We start from the raw sequence: 9524 nt of genomic DNA, 5'->3' as shown, positions 1-9524 counted from the left end.
ACGTTGGATGTTCATGCACCATCAGACAGCATGGTGTCAGGAACAGTGTGTTCTTCACCACTGTATTCCCTGCCACTTTCACAGTGCTGGCACATAGTAAGACTCATTAAATATTTGTTGAATGAGTCAATGAACGAACCCTTGACTCTTCCGTCTCTTTTGATCCTTCAGTGTGTCACCTTAACAACTGCACTTACTTAGTGTTTCTTTAGTTTGTTCCCTTCTCTCCATCTCCACCACCACCTATTCGTGCAGACCCACATCATCTCCTGCCCCAGGTCTCCCCACATTGCAGCTAGAGTGCTTGTTCTAAGAACTGAACAAATCTCATTATGCCATTTAAGACACCATCCTTCCTGATAACTAGAGAGAAGTAAGTTGCTGGATAAGAAGTAAAACTTGGTTTGTTTTTATTCATTACTATCTTCTTTCTTTTCTCTCTCATAGCTGCTTTCTATATTTTAATTCCTGATTTAGGGAACTTGTGGGTGTACTCTGAAAGCACCTGCCTAATATCACATACTTCTCTCCTTTCCTCAGGAGAGATGGGGATCAATAAGGCTGGCAGTAATGCTTGTGATAACATTCACCATTCATTTCTTCCTTCATTCATCAAACATTTATAGAGCACGTAGCAGACACAAGGTCTGTTCTAAGCACTGAGGTGTGAGGAGTGAGCAGATAACATAACCAGAGCCTGACTCCTGTCCTCAAGAAACTGTCACTGTCATCAGGGGAAACACACACACACACACACACACACACACACACACACACTCAGTGGCAGAGTTGTCTGAGAAGTTCATGCTTATTGGAGGTTTGGACCAATTGCCTTGAGAGTTCTGAGACAGGACTGATTCATTTTCACAGTTAGGAAAAGACAGGTCTACAGAAGAGCTTACCTGTGAGGTGACCATCAAAGGAGGAGCTGGATTCCCTCAGGGTTGGGGACAGGCTAGTCAGGCATGGGGACCAGCCTGAGCAAATGCAGAAAAACGTGGGAAGTCCAAGGGAAGACAGGTGGTTGTGTATGACAGAAGAGTAAAGGAAGAAAGGCTGGAGATATGACTCAAAAAGGGAGGATGGAGTGTGATGGTGGAAGGTCTTTTAATGCCACGATGTCTTTAGATTTTATCTTTTGGGTTGTTGGAAAAGTCATGACACATTTTTGCAACAAAAAACACGTCACGACTTTTCCAACAACCCAATACATTGTTAGATTGATGCCATTGGAGGAATTTTTTTTAATGGAAATCATCCCTTGTGTGTTTGGAAGATGGATGAGATAGCAGAAAGACATGAGGAGTCCAGTTGAGATATGATGAGAGCCTGAAATAGACTGTGGGAATAAGGCGAGCAGGGAGGTTGGTCATAACAGAAACAGTGTAAAAGATGTGTTGCAGGTAGAAGGAGTTGAATTTGATCAGCAGATGGATATGAGGCTTGACCACTCTGAAAAGAGAGGGCTCTGATGAAAGTGAACTGTGTGATGATGTCCCCAGGCAATTCTGCAGTTGTGTCCAAGAGCTGGACCAAAGAAGAAGGCTTCTTCTGGAGTCACGGGAGGATACCGGGAAAGTGGCCAGATCAAGCAGGGCTTCAGTGGATGGCAAGGGCCAGGTCAGAGCACAGCGGCTTTCCCCGGGGGACTCTGATTATGTGTGCACAAGCTGTCCATCACCCCCAACCCACTCAAGGCCTCTCAGAGGGAGGTGCAAGGAGCAGGAGCTGAGGTCCTGCCGACTGCCTGGGGAGAACTAGTGTTCTAGATGGACCCTCCAGGAGGTCAGGAAAGAGGCCAGAGTTAGAGATCCAGGAGTCAGCAGCATCTGGATGATAGTGGGAGTCCTATCAGTAGATAAACGTGCCAAAACATGAGATGGAGCAGGCAGGGGTTTTATTTGGAGGGGCCATGGAGCTCTTAGCAGAGCTGATAAAAGCTATGAGCTCTCTTCCTAGAAAAATGCCCACACATACCCACCAAATGTAGCTATAATTATAGGAGGTTCACAGGACAAAGTTAAAAGAGAGAGAGGAAAGAGAGCTGAAAAGGATGCCGAGGGAATCACCCACATGATTACCAGGAGACTACAAAGCAGATACAGCAGGATCAAAGGAGAGGAGAACCATGGGAAAGCAGCAGCCCAGAAGACTCAGAGGGGGAGTTCCCAGTAAGTCAGGTGAAGTGAGACTGAACAGAAGCCACTGGGTTTGGCAATTGGTCACTGGTGACTTTTGGCTGGTGAGTATATTGTTGTGTACAGTATTAGAATGACTTGAGTACAGATCTGACTCCATTACTCAGCACAGCCCTAGGGCATGGTATCTTGATCAATCTTCATAAATGTTTGGGGAATTAATTAATTAATTTCAGTAGCATGGTGGCAGCGGAAGCCAGACTATAGAGGGGAGAAGTGGGTGGGAATTTAAAAAAAAATAGTAATGATTTAATATAGAATTTATTTCTCCCAACACAGCTGGGTATGAAAGGACTCTTCGCACATGTATATGCACATGTATTTTACATTAAATTTTTAAAAGGGAAATAGCTGTAATCTGAACACTTTGTACCTTTCCTGAGAAGCTGTTACAATTCAACAGTGCTTTTCTACCTGCCCATGTGTAATTCCTTTCTGTGGCCACAGCAGGGCAGGAGTTCTCTTTATATGAATCACAGTCCTGTACAAGTTTAATTTCCCCAAAATGTTATTTCCCATATCTTGAGATTTACAAACTATATTCGCAAGCATAATGAAAAAGCAAACTTATTTTAAAAAATTCGTCTCAATACTTTGATCAAATAAGCGCAATGAAACATTACACAAAAGGAAAAAGCTGTTCCCTTAGCAGTCAAGCATATCTTTAAAATGCAAATCGTTTACTCATCTAATGATGAAAGAAAAATCTTGTGAAAACAACATTTTCAGATGAATAAAATATCAAACCCAAGATATTTTCTTTTACATCCAGTTGCCTTACAAATTTTATAGACATTAAAAAAAAAAGAAATGTGTACTTGCCTGGCATATTTTGGTTATTAAATCTTAAAAAAAAAAGGAATAATTTCTAGTTAAGCTTTTAAAAGTAAATGTATTAGTTTCCATTTTTCAATACAGAAGTTTATAAAGAATAAATAACAAAAATGACCTACAACATACAGACAATCCCTGTTTTTTTAAAAATAAGGTTACATGTTCAGTTATAAAATTCTGTGCACAGACGATAAAAATGTGACAATCGAATGCCATCTTCCCCTTATCACGCTCTCATTTCCCTATTCCTCCTGAATGAAAGTAGCCACTATTAATAGATTCTTGTGATGAATATTTTCCAAGGAATGTTTTACCCCAAGATTAAGAACAGCGTTTAAAACAACAGACTTTAATCTTTTCAAAAGAATTTGAATCAGAACCCAGATTGCAATTTGGTTGCACATGTGAAATGTGGCAATGGCCTCAGAGCCAGGCCTGTGTAAATGGCCAACCATACCACCATCATCCCCACTGACACCTTTCAGAGGGAATGAGAAATCAAAGTGCCTTCTCACCTCCAGAAATGATCTTTCCAGAGGTAAGGTATTTGGGGTACATTTGAACAGCAGCTGCTCCTGCTGGCTGCCAGAAGTCCAGAGAAAAGACCACTGTCTCCAGAGCTGTCATTTTTGCCCTTTCATATACACTTAAGTTGATTTAACAAAACAAAACAAAAAACAATTCTAACTTAGAAATGACAAGAGAGTCTTAAGACATTGATTTATCCATATTTGCACATATTGAAGAGAAAAGTATGTTTTATATATACTGAATAAAATATCTAACTTTTTAAAAATGTTGTAAAATATTTCCATATGTACATTATATCAAAGTACTTTCCCCCCAAGTTCGGTTGAAAGGAAATACTCAGAGCATTAGGCCCATCAGAATAGATGTCTCCAGTTGTGGTTTTCAGATGCCCTAACGTGCTTCTGCCCAGAACTAATCAAATACAGCTTGGCAGTTTCAGCAGTGTGTGTGTGTGTGTGTGTGTGTGTGTGTGTGTGTGTGTGTGTGTGTGTGTGTGTGTGTGTGTGTGTGTGTGTGTGTGTGTGTGTGTGTGTATTTCCTTACAAAGACAAAAAAAAATCATTTTGGGTAAAACATGATATAGGAGGGTAAGCTATCAGTTGACGTTTTGTTTTATTTCCAACATTATCACTTGTCTTTAATCATTTAAAATGAGAAGACGCCATCGCGACCATCTTGATGTACTTTGTTTCTCCATAAGTACGTATATAAGAAGGCGGGTCTTGTATTGGACGCAGGAAAGGGTCATGCATTCTGTGGTGTGGATAACACAGAATATGTCATTGAACCGTTAGAGCCTCTGAAGTTATATTACCTTCATTTTAGAGGTGAGGTGACTAAGACGTACAGAGGGTAAGAAACTTTCTCAGTGTCATCTAATTAGTTAATGGTGGATTTAAGATTTAAACCCATATTTGTCTAGCACCAAATTGTATATGCTTTCTACCATATCTTGTGAAAGGGTGTGTAGGATCCATTTCAGCTAGAAGAACTTAAAATGCAGGTCCTGGCCCAACTTTCGATGACTCTGATTGAGGAAGTCTAAGGTGAGGCTCAAGAATCTGCATTTTAACCACTTGTCCAGCAGATTCTTAAATTAATCTAAAGTGTCAGAACCACTGTCTGTAATGCTCAGATTTTTAAAACAGAAAGGGAAATTTCATATGACAAACCTTATTCGAGCCTCTGATGAGTGTTTGTAAAGAGGTAGCAATCCCAGTGTGCTCTTCACCATTGACTGTGTCTTTGGCATTACCTATTAGCATTGTATTCATACTTAGTAAGGGATCCTGGGGTCCCAGCAGATTGAATTATCAGCTTCACCTGCTTGAAATTCCTTTAGCAGAAGTCAGCCTTTCAACCCACCATCAGGAATTATAAAGCCAAAATGTAAAGAGTCCACAGGGAACACACCAACTCATGTTCCTACAATGACTGATGGCAGATGTGTTCTGAGATGAGGTTTTTAGGAGAGATGGAAAGAGACTCAGAACGATCATTTATTAAGTATCTACTAGGTGCCAGGCATACTTAATCTTTATAACAATCCTGGAAGATAGGTATTTTTTTTACCCATTTTTTGGGTTCATAAAACAGAGATTGAGAGAATTTAAGTAACTTCTCAAGGTCTCATAACAGGCAAGTAGTGGAGATTATGCTTGTCCACCAAGCCACGTGCTTGTGTGTGTGGAAAGAGGGGGCAAGGATAGGAGACTGGGGAGATGGGAGGCTTTGTGTACTCCAGCAATTCCCCCCAGGGTCAGTGCCAGCATAGTGCCTGGTATACACCCAGTGCATAGTTAATGTTTGTTGAATGAATTGATGTGAATTCTTCATGCCATCAAAGAGAACTTTGTAAACCCTAATGTATTTAAAACCCCTTGGGCCAGTTGAGTGGCGCATTGGTTAAGAGTTGGCTTGGGACGCCAGCTCTGAGCAGCAGGGCCCCGGTTTGGATCCCACATGTGGGCAAGTGACACTGCGCCCTCTACAGCTAAGATGGTGAACAACAGCTCGACCTGGAGCTGGACTGTCATGAGTTGCCGGCAATGGCGTAGGCTGCAGTGGGGCTGGCCGGCAGCTGGCGTGAGCTTTCGTGAGCTGCCATGAGTGGCGCCCAAAGACCGGCGAGTGACTGCTTCACCTGGGAAGAGCACAATGATAATACCAACATGGGCTAGTGAAGTAACGTCCTCCACAACTAGACTGAAAAACAAAAGGACAGCAACTTGTCTGCTTCCCTTCCCTGATTACCCAATGCTGTTCCCTTCCTCCAATTCCCCAATAAAATCTTAATAAATAAATAAATAAATAAATAAAAAAAACCCCTTGGTGTCTACCAATTGCCCACAATGGGCTTCTGGAACTTGTTCAGAAAGCAAAACACTTAGAAATCATGGTGCTCTTTTCAGAACACAATAGATTTACATGTTATGCACAAATTAATTTATTGTCAATCAGATTTTGTGCAAACAATATCCAGCACCAAAGATTTAAGAAAAAATGTGAATCAATATTCACTCACATGTTCATAGTTTTTTTTCTAAAACTTTGGAATATTGGATCACCTTGCAGAAGACTAAAATTTTAAGGTTTGCTATTTCTTTTTCCCCCAAAAGTTGAATTACTTCAGATAATGTTCAGAAGAAAAATATAATCTCCCTTAGTTTTAGAGAGTGCATTCCTGAAAAATTCAGTATTTTATAAAACATGCAAAAAAATAATAGTTTTTTGTTTATATTTAAGTGGCATTTACCAAGGCTTAGTTAATGAAAAGACAGGTTTCCCACTTACATAAAATCTGGTTGGATACTGGAAAGCCATGTAGGACTCGGGACTATTTGTTGAGATGACTGTCTTACACATTATAGAATGTGTAGCATCGATGCCCCAACGAATTTCCAAAATGCTGCACAGGCGCCATCCTTTGGCTTGACCCATTGATTAAAACTAACCTACCAAAAGTGATAAGTGGCTGAACTGAAAAGCTAGATGGTGAGCTCCTGGAGGGCCCTGGTGGTATCGTATTCACCCTCAGAGCGCCATCCAGTGCCTGAAGCACAATAGATGCCTAATGCATTATCAGAACAATAAAATGAATTAATGCATCCAGGAATGAGGAACTTTGGAGATCACTAATCTACCAGAACAGGTGAATGACTTACCTAAGATAACAAAAGCAGTTAGTGGCAGAACCAGGACTATAGTTCAGGCCTCTTTGTTTCTAGTTATAATGCTCTTTCTAATAAATCAGGGATGTTCAAATTGTGGTACTTCATAACTTTAATCTCCAGGGTTACCTGAAGACATCGTTAGGGTACTGGAGTGTTGCTAGTTTTAAGAAATGCAATTCTCGATTATCAGCTTCCATATGTACTCTTCCTTAAAATTGATCTTCCATACCCCTCTTTTACAATCATTTTCCTCTCGTTTTACAAAGAGAAGGGAACCTCAAACCAAGTTGGTGTTCCATGGAGCATTGACTGGATGCATATAAAATTTGAGGGGAGTACACAGACAATTTTAAACCCTGGGGTCAGCCCAGCCTCCTTTAAACAAAGCATCTCTGATGGCCTCCCACATACTCAAGGGCCAAAGACCTGCCAGTAACATTTTGCAGGATTCAGCACAGGAGTATGAATAAATGTCTAATATCATGCAAAATGCCGTATGTAAACATCAAGCTAACAAATGGTTCAATAAGAGAAGCTCTAGCCTCCCACTTTGACAGACAAATCTTCCAAAAGTCTTAAAGGCTGGATTTGACGTTAGAATTGTAGGGCTCTTCAGAGTTCTCTGTTCAAACATGGCGGTGATGTCGGAGCAGCCTGTTCGCTGCCCTCTTTGTGCCAGACCTCTGGCTCAGCTTCCTACCTTGGGGGCCTCATGTGCAGGTGCATGGACGGCTCAGCCCACACCTCCAATCTCTTTCCACAGCCCCTGCAAACGCCTTCAGGCTTCGGGTGAGCACCTCAGGGGCACAATCCTCCCTGAAAGATGTGCCAGGGAGGAGGAGTGCTCAGGCCCTGAGAGGAGTCTTGGGGTGCCATGGGCAGGGCTTTCTGGGGCCATGTGTACCCTCAGGGGGGTGTAGAAGAGGAGCATATGTTCGGGGTCAGCATGCCCCTCAGTCCCCTGGACTCTTTGCATGTGGGGTGGGGTACCAGCAGGAGGAAGCCAGAGCAGGTCCTCTAAAGCGTGGGGCCCAGGGCAGAGGTCTCTCTTGCTCAGGCCTGAGGGCCACAGTGGTCCAAACAGGGAGCTATAAGAACCGATACAACGTGGCACCCTGTGAACTCCCTAACCTAATCCCTCCCTCTGCTCCAGCCACATGGCACCCTTCTGCCTTCAGACTACTCTCTACTCAAATGCTCTTTCCCAGATATCCTCAGGTCTTTCCTCACTGCCTTCAGTTCTTTGTTTAAATGTTCCCTTCTGAGGGAGACTTTCCATCACCCCACTATTTAAATTGCAATTCCCTACTTCCTTTTGCCTTCTATCCCTTTTCCCTGCTTTATTTCTCTTGGTAGCGTATATCAGTCATACCATACAGTCCATACATTCACTCATTCATTCATTCATTGTCTGTCTCCCCTCATGGGAATGTAATCTCCAATATGGCCGGGATTTTTGTCTATTTTGTTTATCCCAGTGCCTAGAACAGTTCCTTATAAATAGTCAACAAATTATAAATAATGTTTGATTGATTTTGAAGAAATGAAAAACCAGTGGCAGGATTTTGTGTCCTTCCCTGCCTGACACATAAGGGGAATGTTAGACTTTGAAGCAGGATATCTTGACTCACATTTAGGTGACCTAAATTCAGATATAATCTAGAATGGGGTGGGAGGGAATGATGACACTTTTCACTTAACATCCTCAACTCTTTCATCTCCACCAAATTGTCAAAGAACGGATCATTCCTGAGAGAGAATTCCTTGAGAGTGAAGCAAGGAGAACACAGAGGATAAAGGTAGTGATGTCTTATTTTATCCAGTGGACAAATGGGTGGCAAAACTCCATGCCTCTCTCTTTTGCTTTTACTTTCTTAGAAATAGAATTGTGGGAATTACCAATCATGAAAAGACTTTTAACATAAACTCATAGTTCAAAATTCCATGGAGGAAATGATTGGTGATATAAGTCAAGAACAAAAAGGAAGAATGTGAAACTTCCAACTGTAAAAAGAGCCTATTTTTGCCTTTTTTTTAAAAAAAAGGTTGCAATATAGCTTCTATTTGATATATTTAAAAAATAATAGACTAGTTTAAGAAAACTATTCATATCTTTACTATGCTGAAAATTATATCCTTTGCAATGATTTAAATTTATAATAAAATTTTTTAGATGATAATCTAAAAATGTGCAAGGGTCTACATAGCTTTTCAAAATTCTTTAAGGAATATGCAAACAAACAAACAAACAAACAAAAAATATATATATATATTTAAAGACCATTGCCCTGTACCACTGTTTTAGAGGTATATTGCTATGTAACAAACCACCTCAAAACTTAGTGGGATTAAACAACCATTTTATTTTTTCTCACCATCTTTTGTGCTGATTAGACTCCACAGGCAGTTTTCTGCTCATCTTGCTTGAGGCATCCCATGCAGTCGCAGTCAGACGGCAGCTGCAGCTGGAAGCAGGGATCGTCTAGAGCAGGGAAGGTCCACAAACTACAACCCGTGCGCCAAACCTGACCCAACATCAGTTTTTGTAAATAAATCTCTATTGGAACACAGCCATGACCATTCATTTAGGTATTGTCTGTGGCGGCTTTCCTTCTGTATCACCAGCATGAATAGTTGCAACGGATCATGTAGTTTACACAGTCTTTATGCAACTTACACTAAAATGCAATAAACATTTGAATTTTCTTTAAGCCCATTTGTTCTTTAGGCATGTCAAGCTGTAAGCTTATCTCTAATGAGAGAGACAGAGAGGGAGGGAGGGAGGGAG

The sequence above is a fragment of the Hipposideros armiger genome, unplaced genomic scaffold, assembly GCF_001890085.2.
Source record: "Hipposideros armiger isolate ML-2016 unplaced genomic scaffold, ASM189008v1 scaffold_26, whole genome shotgun sequence".
Taxonomy (NCBI): Eukaryota; Metazoa; Chordata; class Mammalia; order Chiroptera; family Hipposideridae; genus Hipposideros; species Hipposideros armiger.
The sequence above is the reverse complement of the archived record's forward strand: the minus strand, read 5'-3'. Positions refer to the sequence as shown.